This window comes from Ziziphus jujuba, chromosome 10, assembly GCF_031755915.1.
Source record: "Ziziphus jujuba cultivar Dongzao chromosome 10, ASM3175591v1".
In the NCBI taxonomy this organism is placed as follows: Eukaryota; Viridiplantae; Streptophyta; class Magnoliopsida; order Rosales; family Rhamnaceae; genus Ziziphus; species Ziziphus jujuba.
The window spans coordinates 15,730,571-15,745,042 of NC_083388.1; positions in this window are offsets into that span (position 1 = coordinate 15,730,571).

Sequence of the window (14,472 nt, forward strand, 5' to 3'; positions counted from 1 at the left end):
ACCTTCGGATTTTTCTTCCTTCTCCATGCTCTCGGGTTTGCCACTTCCTTTTCCCTCTCTTTAGGTTTTCCCTTGATCTTTCCACTCAATATGAACCTTAGAACCTTACCTTGGTCAGCAACCTCAATCTTACCTTCTTGAAAGGATGGTGAAGCTGTTGGTGCCATACTTGCTTTTTCCTTGAGCTTTTCGGCTTCTCTCCGTTGTTGCATTTGTAATTGGTCTTTGTAAACCTCTTTAGGAGATAATGGTTCTAGCTTGACCTTCTCCCCTTTAAACCTGAAAAAAATACTATTTTCTTGACCAAAATGAGTATCATCTTTATCAAATTGCCATGGTCTACCTAGTAGTATATGTCCAGCAATCATGGGAACAATATCACATAAAACTATATCCTCATATCTACCTATACTAAATTTTACTTTGGCTTGTTTATTTACCCTCATCTCACCACTATCATTTAACCATTGTAACCTATAGGGTTCTGGACATTTAATTGTTTTCAAGCCTAATTTATCAACTACAAGATTACTTATCACATTAGTACAACTCCCACTATCTATAATCATGCTACAAATTTTACCTTGTATTTCGCAGCGAGTGTGGAAGATGTTTTCTCTTTGTACCTGCTCTTCATCTTTGTAGACAACAAGTACTCTCCTTGAAACCAAGCTCAACTCGGCATTAGATGTATCTACAGGTTCGGCTTCATCTTCATTGCAGTCCTCCTCTTGCTCGGTTTCAGCCCCACTAGCCTCACTCTCGGATTCCACTTCTCCATTACCCTTAATTACCATTATTCTTATATTCGGGCATTGGCTGGCTATATGTCCTCTTCCTTGGCACTTGAAACAAATAATTTCTCTTGACTTTTGAGGTTTAGGTTCAGATTTTACCTCACCTTTAATGGCTTGGACAGATTCAGCTTTAAGTTCCCTTCTTGGCCGGTTAGTAGCTTCTTCACTAAGCTTCGGCTTCAGCTTGCTCTCATAAGTAGAATTGTTTTTCTAGCCACTTGAACTTGTCCTTCCATTGCTAGAAACTCCTCCAAACCGTGTGCTAACACCCTTCCTCTTGAATTGGTTCTCAAGCTTAATTGCTACATGCAACATCTCCTCCAATTCCAAGTATTGTTGTAATTCAAGTTGGTTGGCAATGTCACGGTTCAAACTACCAAGAAATCTCGCCATTGTTGCCTCCCTATCCTCATTCATATTCAGCCTCATCATTAACATCTCCATCTCTTTGTAATAATCCTCCACGGACTTGCTTCCTTGAGACAAAGATTGAAGCCTTTGATGCAGCAATCTATGGTAATGGGATGGCACAAACCGCTTTCTCATGGCTCCTTTCATTTGTCGCCATGTTGTAATCAAGTCATCACCAACTCTCCTTCGAGTGCTTTGCTCATTGGTCCACCATTGGACTGCATAATGTCCAAACTCCATTGCTGCCAACTTCACCTTCTTACCTTCCGAATAGTTGTGGCAGTAAAAAATCATCTCCATTTTTTCTTCCCACTCCAAATAAGCTTCGGGATCACTTTTACCCATAAAAGGTAGAATGTTAACCTTGATATTTCCCAAATCATCATCTATATCTTCCCTCCTATATCTTCCACGGCCAGCTCTATCTTGAACAGCAACAGTTTCATCCATACCTTCTTCGAAGTCTCCACCGAATGGCTCCTCATCAAATTCCTCTCTCGGTCTCTCGCGACCTCCTCGTCCTCGGCCTCGCCCTCCATGGAATTCTTGCCTATTTCTTGTATTCGGCATTCCTTGTGAGGCTTCTAGGCTTCCCATTCTTTGATTCATATGCTCAACTTGAGCACTAACCCGCTGTATTGACTCCAAAACAGCTCTCATGTCCACTTGATCTCCACTCCCGGTAGCTCGGGCATTGCAATGGAATGCTACGGACTCCTCCTCATTGATCCTCAAGGGTGGCTCTGATGTGATTCCGCCCGAGCGTGCTCCATCGATAACCCGCTGGGGTGTTGACTCGACACGGATGAAGACTAGGCCAATCACAAGAGCTCAAATTAAGAGATTTAAGTACAACCTGGGAGTATTTATACAGGGGGTAATCAATCTCAACAGAGCTTGTCCATACTTGAAGATACAAAGCCTATTCTAAGCATCTAAGTGGTGGAAGCCAATACGGACCCGGGTGACGGTTTTGGTACATGTTTGGAGTCCGGGAAGCATGAAATGGTTCCAATGCTTTATGGGTTCAATACATATGCCTAAGAGGTCATGGAATCGATTTAAACCATCCTCAAATGCAATCAAAAAAGGCTTGTACAGACAACATCAACAATTTGGCCGAATTTACTGTATTGTTTGCTGGCTTTACTGTATTTTATTGTATTAGCCTTCTCTTATTTTTCCAAGCATGGGCAACATGTGGGCCTTCATATTTAGCTTATTTGGCATCCTAAGAAGCATCTAGAAGCTGATTTGGAGCTCAAAAAGGTCAAAGATTGATCAAAGTCAACTTGCTAAAAAAGGCTAGCATTTTTAGTTTCCTAATTTGTTTTTACCTTTTGTTTTAGGAAACTACCATTACTTTTTGGCTTTTATTTATTTATTTTCTGGACAAATAACTTTAGGAAGGTTTTTATTTTATTCTTTCTATTGTAAATTAATTAATTCCTAATTTAATATAAAGGAATTAATTAATCAAACTTAGATTAGGAAAGGAAGTATAGTTTCGGCCAACTAGGTTTCTTTATGTGTGGTGGCCGATTTTCTTTATTTTTAAGGTTTTATTTCATGGCTTTGTAGCCTATTTAAAGGCTTATTTTTCAATATGAATGCAACTTTGATTTGATTGAGAAAATACTTGTGAGATTAATTATCTCTTTGTTCTTTGAGAACACCTAAAACACCATTAGAGAATTGGTTGTTTTAGCTTGACTTATCAATAGGTTTTCCATCCCCTATTGTGGCATCTACATTATACCAAGGTTTCTAACCACAGGTTGGTTAGGGGTTGAGGTCAATTCCATTAGAACTTGAACTTAATTGAGATCCGGGCTAATATAATATGGGTTTAGGAGCAGGTCATTCTAGGTTCGTATCATTTGGTATCAGAGCTAAATTTTGCTCAGGTTTGATCTATCTTTATTTGCTTTATTTGTTTTTGTGTTATTCTGCAATTTTAGCATTAGGTTAAGATTGCTTCTATCATCATACACGTTCTGCATTAAAAAAAATAAAATAAAATAAAATTCATTCCTAGTTTTACCGTATTTTTTGTTTCCTAGTTTGTTGGTTGTCTTTCATCATTGTTCTTGTTAATTTTGGTTTTTGTTGATTTTTCTTTGCTGTTTTAGTCTTAAAAATTTGCATTCATATATTCAAAAAAAAAAAAAAAAACAAAACAAAAAAGAGTTTGCAGCAACATATATGTAAAAAAAAAAAAAAAAAAAAAAACTGCACATTGGTGTTTATTTGGAGATCACGGGTTTTGTGAATTTCTGGTGTTGGAATTGCAATTTTGGTAATTATTCTTGCTACTGCAGTTGTTTATGTTCTGTGAGTGAAAAAAAAAAAAAAAGAAGAGGTAAAGCCGAATAAAATAATAATAATAATAATAATAATATTTCGGTTTGTTGGAGTTTGACCTGTTTGCTGGAAATTTGTTGGAGCTGCTGGTTTTTTGATTATTTATTCAATATTTGAGTTGCTGGGGAATTATCTTTACTGCTGGATAATTGGATTTTGGGTGCTTAAATTATTTGGATTAAAATCAGTTAAAGGATTTGATACAAAACTTGAATTACAAAGAACAACAACCAACAACTATTCTATATTTTTGTTCAATTTGATTCTTGTTCGTATTTGAATTTCTTTTTCTGGAATTTTATTCTTGAACTCATAATCTACTACCATCTGGTGCAGTTTTCAAAAATTCCAATGTTTTCCCATTATTTAATGTGTTTTCTTGTCTAGAAAGCCAAAAAATTAGGATTTGTTGGATTCTTTCGGTATTGCCTACCTTTTGCTTTCTGTTTTGTTGATAAGTTTAATTAAAACATACTAGTGATCTAATTGCTGTTTTGTGGGTGTTTAAATTAGAACTTTGAGATAATCCATTGAGTGGAAAAAGGCAAGAGTGTGTAAGCTTAAAAGAGGGTAAAAGCCGAAACAAGTGTGCAAATACGAGTGTCGAGTCCTTATTTGAGTGAAACACGTAAGGGAGTGAAATTGGTAAGGTCCTATTTTATTAATACTGCATTATTATACTAACATGACAGAATCAAGAATGAGGAGAGGAGAGCCACCCTTGAGGATCAATGAGGAGGAGTCCGTAGCATTCCATGGCGATGCTCGAGCTACCGGGAGTGGAGACCAAGTGGACATGAGAGCTTTTTTGGAGTCAATATAGCAGGTTAGTGCTCAAGTTGAGCATATGAACCAAAGAATGGGAAGGCTAGAAGCCTCACAAGGAATGCCTAATACAAGAAATAGGCAAGAATTCCATGGAGGGCGAGGCCGAGGACGAGGAGGTCGCGAGAGATCGAGAGAGGAATTTGATGAGGAGCCATTCGGTGGAGACTTTGAGGAAGGTATGGACGAAACTTTTGCTGTCCAAGATAGAGCTGGCCGTGGAAGATATAGGAGGGAAGATATAGATGATGATTTGGGAAATATCAAGATCAACATCCCACCATTCATGGGAAAAAGTGATCCCGAGGCATATTTGGAGTGGGAAGAAAAGATGGAGATGATATTTAACCGCCATAATTATTCAGAGGCTAAGAAAGTGAAGTTGGCAGCAATGGAGTTTGGCCATTATGCACTCCAATGGTGGACCAATGAGCAAAACACCTGAAGGAGAGTTGGTGATGACTTGATTACTACATGGTGACAAATGAAAGGAGCCATGCGGAAGCGATTCGTACCATCACACTATCATAGGTTGCTGCATCAAAGACTTCAATCTTTATCTCAAGGACATGGATCCGTGGAGGATTATTACAAGGAGATGGAGATGCTTATGATGAGATTGAACTTGAATGAAGATAGGGAACCAACCATGGCAAGGTTTCTTGGTGGTTTGAATCGTGAAATATCCAATCAACTAGAATTGCAACAATATGTGGAATTGGAGGAGATGTTGCATGTGGCTATTAAATTAGAGCATCAATTCAAGAGGAGGGGTGTAAGATCATGGTTTGGAGGTGTTTCCAACAGTGGAAGGTCCAATTCAAGTGGCTGGAGGAACAATCCCATCTATGAAAGCAAGCCAAAGCCGAAAGTCAAAGAAGAAAGTTCAAACTGGCCAAGGAAGGAGACTAGAATCAAATCTGTCCAAGCACCAAAGAATGAGGTAAAATTAGATCCTAAACCTTCTAGAACTCATGATGTTGTGTGTTTTAAGTGCCAGGAAGGAGGACACATCGCTAGCCAATGCCCGAATAGAAGAATCATGGTGTTAAAGGGCAATGACGAGCTAGAATCGGAAAGTGAAGAAAGTGAGGATGAAGCCAAGCAAGAGGAGGAGGACTTGGAGGATGAACCCAAAACCTTGCAAGCATCCAATGCTGAATTAAACTTGCTTTCTAGGAGAGTACTTGCTGCATACAAAGATGAGGATGAAATTCAAAGAGAGAACATCTTCCACACCCGATGTGAAATTCAAGGTAAGATTTGTAGTATGATTATTGATAGTGGAAGTTGTACAAATGTAATTAGTAACATTGTAGTTGATAAATTAGGCTTAATAACTATTAAACATCCAGAACCTTATAGATTACAATGGCTTAATGATAGTAGTGAAATAAAAGTGAATAAACAAGCCAAGGTAAAATTTAGTATAGGTAGATATGAGGATGTAGTCTTATGTGATATTGTTCCCATGATTGCTGTACATATACTACTAGGTAGACCATGGCAATTTGATAAAGATGCTACTCATTTTGGTCGAGAAAATAGTATTGTTTTTAGGTTTACAGGGAAGAAGGTCAAGTTGGAACCATTATCTCCTAAAGAGGTTTACAAAGACCAATTACAATTGCAACAAAGGAGAGAAGCCGAAAAGCTAAAGGAAAAAGCAAGTATGGCACCAACGGCTTCACCATCCTTTCAAGAAGGTAAGAATGAGGTTGCTGATCAAGGTAAGGTTTCTAAGACTCATATTGAGTGGAAAGATCAAGGAAAAACTGAAAGAGAGGGGAAAGAAAGTGGCAAACCCGAGAGCTTGGAGAAGGAAGGGAAATCTGAAGGTTTGCGCCAATCCAAGGGAGAAAAAGAAAAAGAAAGAAAAGAAAGGTCAAGTAGCAACTTTTATTTGAGTTTAGGGATATTAATAAGGTTATTGAGTGTAAGAAACCTTTGCTGGTCATGATTTATAACGAAAATTATTTTAATGATCAAACTAACTTTGAAGAACTTGAATTGCCAAGTTCGATGATTTCTCTTTTGAAGGAATTTGGAGATGTCTTCCCAAATGAAATTCCAAGTGGACTACCATCCAATCAAGAGGGAAAAGGTGAGCTTGCTGTCCAAGGTAAGTCTTCTAATACTCAGGTTGTGTGGAAAAATTTTAATAAAACCAAGAGTGAGAAATTTGGTGCAAAAGCCAAGAGTGAGGAAGGTGAGATGGCAGTGAGTGAGAAAGGAAAAGGAAGACAAGAAAGGAAAAATATAAATTTTTATCTTAGATTTGGTGATGTTAATAAAGTAATTATGAATAAGAAATCATTGCTGACCATGAATTTTAAAGATACTTATTTAAAGATGTCTTTATTGCATAGAACTTTATCTGCATTGTTGAGAGTTTTACTTAGTGGCAATTTGAAAATTTGGAAAATATTGTTTGCTAACTTTAAAAAGTGTAATTTTTACCATAATGATCATGTATTTCTAGATTTTGTTGTAATAGTGTTTGACCCAGGAGAATTGGTTTGGTTGCACTTACGAAAGGAAAGGTTTCCTAAACAAAGAAAGTCAAAGCTCATGCCGCCTATGGATGGACCTTTTCAAGTTTTGGAGCCGAATAACAAGAATGCCTACAAGCTTGATTTACCGGGTGAGTATAACATGAGTGCTGCATTTAATGTTGCTGATTTAACTCCTTTTGCTGCAGGTGATGATCTTGATTTGAGGACAAATCCTTTTCAAGAGGAGGGGAATGATGTGATTCCGCCCGAGCCCGCTCCATCGATAACCCGCTGGGGTGCTGACTCGACACGGATGAAGACTAGGCCAATCACAAGAGCTCAAATTAAGAGATTTAAGGACAACCTAGGAGTATTTATACAGGGGGTAATCAATCTCAACAGAGCTTGTCCATACTTGAAGATACAAAGCCTATTCTAAGCATCCAAGTGGTGGAAGCCAATACGGACCCGGGTGACGGTTTTGTTACATGTTTGGAGTCTGAGAAGCATGAAATGGTTCCAATGCTTTATGGGTTCAATACATATGCCTAAGAGGTCATGGAATCGATTTAAAGCAGCCTCAAATGCAATCAAAAAGGGCTTGTACGGACAGCATCAACAATTTGGCCGAATTTACTGTATTGCTTGCTGGCTTTACTGTATTTTATTGTATTAGCCTTTTCTTATTTTTCCAAGCATGGACAACGTGTGGGCCTTCATATTCAGCTTATTTGGCATCCTAAAAAGCATCTAGAAGCTGATTTAGAGCTCAAAGAGGTCAAAGATTGATCAAAGTTAACTTGATAAAAAAGGCTAGCATTTTTAGTTTCCTAATTTGTTTTTACTTTTTGTTTTAGGAAACTACCATTACTTTTTGGCTTTTATTTATTTATTTTCTGGACAAATAACTTTAGCAAGGTTTTTATTTTATTCTTTCTATTGTAAATTAATTAATTTCTAATTTAATATAAAGGAATTAATTAATCAAACTTAGATTAGGAAAGGAAGTATAGTTTCGGCCAACTAGGTTTCTTTATGTGTGGTGGCCGGTTTTCTTTATTTTTAGGGCTTTATTTCATGGCTTTGTAGCCTATTTAAAGGCTTATTTTTCAATATGAATACAACTTTGATTTGATTGAGAAAATACTTGTGAGATTAATTATCTCTTTGTTCTATGAGAACACCTAAAACACCGTTAGAGAATTGGTTGTTTTAGCTTGACTTATCAATAGGTTTTCCATCCCCTATTGTGGCTTCTACATTATACCAAGGTTTCTAACCACAGGTTGGTTAGGGGTTGAGGTCAATTCCTTTAGAACTTGAACTTAATTGAGATCCGGGCTAATATAATACGGGTTTAGGAGCAGGTCGTCCTAGGTTTGTATCTAGCTCTCCTCTCCTCAGTGTTGGTTCTATCATGTTAGTATAATAATGCAATAGAAATAAAATAGGACCTTACGATTTCACTCCCTTACGTGTTTCACTCAAATAAGGACTCGACACTTGTGTTTGCACACTTTTTTTGGCTTTTTACCCTCTTTTAAGCTCACACACTCTTGCCTTTTTCCACTCAATGAATTATCTCAAAGTTCTAATTAAAACACCCACAAATAGTAATTAGATCACTAGTATGTTTTAATTAAACTTATCAACAAAATAGAAGGCAAAAGGTAGGCAATACCGAAAGAATCCAACAAATCCTAATTTTTCGGCTTTCTAGACAAGAAAACACATAAAATAATGGGAAAACGTTGGAATTTTTGAAAACTGCACCAGATGGTAGTAGATTATGAGTTCAAGAATAAAATTCTAGAAAAAGAAATTCAAATACGAGCAAGAATCAAAGAGAACAAAAATATAGAAAAGTTGTTGGTTGTTGTTCTTTGTAATTCAAGTTTTGTATCAATTCCTTTAACTAATTTTAATCCACATAATTTAAGCACTCAAAATCCAAATATCCAGCAGCAAAAATAATTCCCCAGCAACTCAAATATTGAATAAATATTCAAAAAACCAGCAGCTTCAACAAACCGAAATATTTTTCTTTTCTTTCTTTTTTTTTTTATTCGGCTTTACCTCTTCTTTTTTTTTTTTTTTTCACTCACAGAACATAAACAACCGTAGTAGGAAGAATAATTACCAAAATTGCAATTCCAACTCCAAAACAAACACCAAACCCGTGACCCCCAAATAAACACAAATGTGCAGTTTTTTTTTTTTTTGGAATATATGAGTGCAAATATTTAAGACTAAAACAGCAAAGAAAAATCAACAAAAACCAAAATCAACAAGAACAATGATGAAGAACAACCAACAAACTAGGAAACAAAAATACGATAAAACTAGGAAATCCTAATTCAACTAGGAATGATTTTTTTTTTCTCTTTTAAGATGCAGAACGTGTATGGTGATAGAAGCAACCTTAACCTAATGCTAAAATTGCAGAATAGAACAAAAACAAATAAAGGAAATAAAGATAGATCAAACCTGAACAAAATTTAGCTCTGATACCAAATGATACGAACCTAGAATGACCTGCTCCTAAACCCGTATTATATTAGCCCGGATCTCAATTAAGTTCAAGTTCTAATGGAATGGACCTCAACCCCTAACCAACCTGTGGTTAGAAACCTTGGTATAATGTAGACGCCACAATAAGGGATGGAAAACCTATTGATAAGTCAAGCTAAAACAACCAATTCTCTAATGGTGTTTTAGGTGTTCTCAAAGAACAAAAAGATAACTAATCTCACAAGTATTTTCTCAATCAAATCAAAGTTGTATTCTTATTGAAAAATAAGCCTTTAAATAGGCTTTGAAAGAAACAAAATAAACCCTAAAAACCGTAGATAAAACCCGGCCACACACATAAAGAAACCTAGTTGACCGCAACTATACTTCCTTTCCTAATCTAAGTTTGATTAATTAATTCCTTTATATTAAATTAGGAATTAATTAATTTACAATAAAATAAAAACCTTCCTAAAGTTATTTGTCCAGAAAATAAATAAATAAGAACCCAAAAAGAAATAAAGTCAATCGCAAATTAGGTAACGAGTTGACTTTGACATCTAGGCTGAATTATGTCTTCAACCGAGCTAACTTATGGCTTATCCGAGCTAATTGATGTCTGTCCGAGATAACTTGTGTCTGGCCGAGCTAACTGATGTCTGTCCGAGATAACTTGTGTCTGGCCGAGCTAACTGATGTCTGTCCAAACTAAGTTGTGTCTGGCCGAGCTAACTGATGTCTGTCTGAGCTAAGTTGTGTCTGGTCGAGCTAAGTTACATCTGATGTCCGAGGTCCGAGATCAGATGTCCGAGGCAAGGCTTCGATATTCGAAGTCCGAGATCAGATGTCCGAGACATGGGTGTCCGATATAAAATATCCGATGTATGGGTGTCCGATACATCAGCCTCCACCACTTGTATACTTAAAACAGGTCTTTTATCTTCAGGTATGGACAAGCCCTTTTGAGAATGAATTACTTTCTGGATAAAGGCAGCAAGATTGTCCTTAAACCTCTTAGCTTGAGCTATAGTGATCGGTCCAGTCTTCATCCATATCAGATCAGTACCCCAGTGAGTTGTCGGTGGTGCGAGCTTGGGCGGGTTTGCATCATGACCATAAAAACTTGAACTTAATTTTTTGATTCCGGGCTAACATAATAAGTGTTTAGGAGCAAGTCGACTTAGGTTCGTATCATTTGGTATCAGAGCCTGATTTTATTCAGGTTTGATCTATCTTATTTGATTTATTTTGTTTTATGTTATTTTGCAATTTTAACATTAGGTTGAGATTGTTCTTAGTTCATACATGTTCTGCATAAAAAAAAAAAAATTTCCTAGTCAAATTTGGTTTCCTTGTTTCATCGTAATTTTTGTTTTCTAGTTTGTTGATTGTTTTTTTCATCATTGTTCTTGTTAATTTGGTTTATTGTTGATTTTTAATTGCTATTTTAATTTTAATTAGTAGCATTCATATATTAAGAAAAAAAAAAGAAGATATTTGAAAGCATATTGCATAAAAATCTAAAAATTGTGCAATTTGTTTTTGTTTGGAGTTTGGTTCGGGTTTGTTGAATTTTTGGCATTGGAATTGTAATTTTTGGTGTTGATTCCTGCTAATGGAGTTGATTTTATATTGTCCAAGTTAAAAAAAAAAAAGCTGGAGATTAAAAAAAATAAAATTGTAAAAGGCCGGTTTTAGTTGAAGTTTAGAATTTGAATTTGTTTGCTGAAAAATTGTTGGAGTTGCTGAGTTATGGCCTATTTATTCAATATTTGGTCGCTGGAGAATTGAATTTTGAGTGCTAAAATTGTTTGGATTAAAATTGGTAAAGGATTTGATATAAAGACTTAAATTACAAGAACAACAACCAACAACTACTCCATATTTGTTCGAATTATTTCTTGTTTGTTGTTTGAATCTCTTTTCAAAATTCTATTCTTGAATTATTGGTTTCTTAATATTCTGTTCAGTTCTTCATTGATTCCAAAAATTACTTGTTGAATTATCTTATTTTTTGGTTAGTTGGGCCGAGAATAGGTTTTGTCAATCCACTCGATATTTGTTTGTTTTAGTTGCTGTTTTGTTGATAAGTTAAATTAAGGAAAAATTATGATCTAGCTGCTGTTTTGTGTGTGTTTAATTAGAACTTTGAGATAATTCTTTGAGTGGAAAAAGACAAGAGAGTGTGAGCTTAAAAGAGGGTTAAAAGCCAAAATTAGTGTGCAAACACGAGTGTCGAGACCTTATTTTAGTGAAACACATGAGGGAGTGATTTTGGTGAGAATTTTTGTGCTATTTACACTAACATGGCAGATTCAAGGATGAGGAGAGGAGATAGTTCATTTAGAATTAATGAAGAGGAATCCGTAGGGTTCAAAGGTGACTTTTGAGCAACGGGAAGTGGAGGTGAGCCTACCGACATGATAGCGATCTTGGAACAACGTCAAAGGATGAATGCTCATTTTGATGGCCTAGATTAAAGGACGGATAGGTTAGAAACATCTTAAGGTAGGCCAAATCCAAGGCAAGAACTTCATGGAGGCCGAGGACGAGGATGAGTAGTTCATAGACGGCCTAAGGAAGAATTTGAAGGGGGTAATTTTGGAGATGATTTTGAAGAAGGGGTTGATGATATTTTTGCTCACCAAGCAAGGCCAACTCATGGGAGACCAGCTAGAGAATATGATGATCTTGGAAACATTAAGGTCAACATTCCACCATTTATGTGAAAAAGTGATCTGGAAGCTTACTGATGAGAATCCGCGCGAACCAACACAACCGACAACCCGCTGGGGTGCAGACTCGATACAGATGAAGACCAGGCCAATCACTAGAGCTCAAGCCAAGAGATTTAAGGGAAACCTGGATACTTTTATATAGGGAGTAATTAATTCTCAAAAGGGCTTGTCAATACCCAAAGATACAAAGCTTGTTTTAAGCATCCAAGTGGTGGAAGCCGTTACAGACCCAAATAACTGTTTTCGTGCAAATATGGACTTCAGGCAGCAAGAAATGGTTCCGACACTTCATGGATTCAATAAATATATATAAGAGGTCATGGAATCAAGTCAAGGCAGCTTCAAAGGAAATCAAACAGGTGGTTTGCACATAGGAGGAAGTTTGGCTGGTTTTACTGTATTTTGCTGAGTTGGCATTTTCTCTTTGATCCAAGCAACGAAAACGTATGGGACTCAATGATAATCCTATTTGGCATCCTAAAATGCATATAGAAGCTTATTTGGAGCTTAAATTTGTCAAAGATTGGTCAAAGACAGCTTAGTCAAAAAGATAGTTATTTAGTTTCCTAATTTGATTTTAATAGTTATTTAGTTTCCTAATTTGATTTTAATAGTTATTTAGTTTCCTAATCTGATTTCTACTTTTTGTTTTAGGAAATTAATCTTTTAGTTGGTTTTTATTTATTTATTTGCTGGACAAATAAGTTTAGGAAAGTTACTATTTTATTATTTCCATTGTAAATTAGTTAATTCCTAATTCAAAATAAGGAATTAATTAATCAAAATAGATTTAGGAAAGTGAAATTTCGGCCACACTTGATGTTTCCTAATGTTGGCCGAAATTCAACCTTTGTTTTGAGGGTTTATTTTGTTCTTTTGTAGCCTATATAAGGGCTTATTTTTGAGGAAGAACACACCTTTAATAATATTCAGAATTTATTTTGTGAGATTGAATTTCTCTTTGTTCTCTTTGAACACCTAAAACACCATTAGAAAGTGAGTATTTTAGTTTTAACTTATCAATAGGATATCCATAACCTATTATGGCATCTTTATTATACCAAGGTTTTTAATAATATGTTGGTTAGGGGTTGAGGTTAATCCATTAAAATCTCAACTTAATTGAGATCCTGGCTAATATGATACAGTTAAGCTTGTGTCGACCTAGGTTCGTATCATTTGGTATCAGAGCCAAGATTTTGTTCAGGTTTGATTTATCTTTATTTGCTTCATTTATATTTATACTAATTTACAATTTTAGCATTAGGTTAAGGTTGCATCCATCTCATACACGTTCAACATCTTAAAAAATAAAAAAAATAAAAAACCTCATTCCTAGTTAAATTAGGTTTTTCTTGTTTACCGTATTTTTGTTTCCTAGTTTGTTAGTTGTCTTTCATTATTGTTTTTGGTTGTTTAGTTTATTTTTTATTTCTCTTTGCTGTTTTTTATATTAAATATTTGCATTCATATATTCAAAAGAAAAAAAAAGGGGGAATTGCAGCAACATATATAAATTTACAAAATTTGCAAATTTGTATTTTGTTGTTGGTGGTCACGAGTTTGATGGCTTTTTGGTGTTGGAATTGCACTTTTTGGTGTTGATTTTTGCTGCTGGAGTTGTTTTATATTCTTTGAGTGAATAAAAAAAGAAGAAGAAGAAGAAGAAGAAAGACTGAATATATATATATATATAAAGCAGTTTGTTTGGAGTTTGGTGCTAGAATTTGTTTGCTGGAAAAATTTTCAGAGCTGCTGAGTTGTTGCCTATTTATTTAATATTTGGAGTTTTTGGAAATTTATATTGCTGCCGAAAATTTGTATTTTTGAGTGATAAATTATTTGGATTAAAATTGCTAAAGGATTTGATACATAAAACTTGAATTACAAAGAACAACAACTAACAACTATCCTATGTTTTGTTCAATTTGATTCTTGTTCGTGTTTGAATTTTTTTTTCTAAATTTTTATTCTTGAATTCTTAATTTCTTACCATATGGTCCAGTTCTTATTTATTCCAAAATTTTCTTTGCTAATTTGCCTTATTTTTGCTTAGAAAAGCCGAGAAATAGGTATTTAAAATTCACTTGGTATCTGATTATTTTAGTTGCTGTTTTATCGATAAGTTTAAATTAGGAACACTTGTGATCTAGGTGCTGTTTAAGGATGTTTTAATTAGGACTTTGAGATAATTCTTTGAGTGGAAAAAAGCAAGAGCATGTGAGCTTAAAAGAGGGCAAAAGCCAAAACTAGTGTGCAAACATGAGTGTTAAGACCTTGTTTGAGTGAAACACGTAAGGAAGTGAATTTGGTGAGGTCCTATTTTATTTT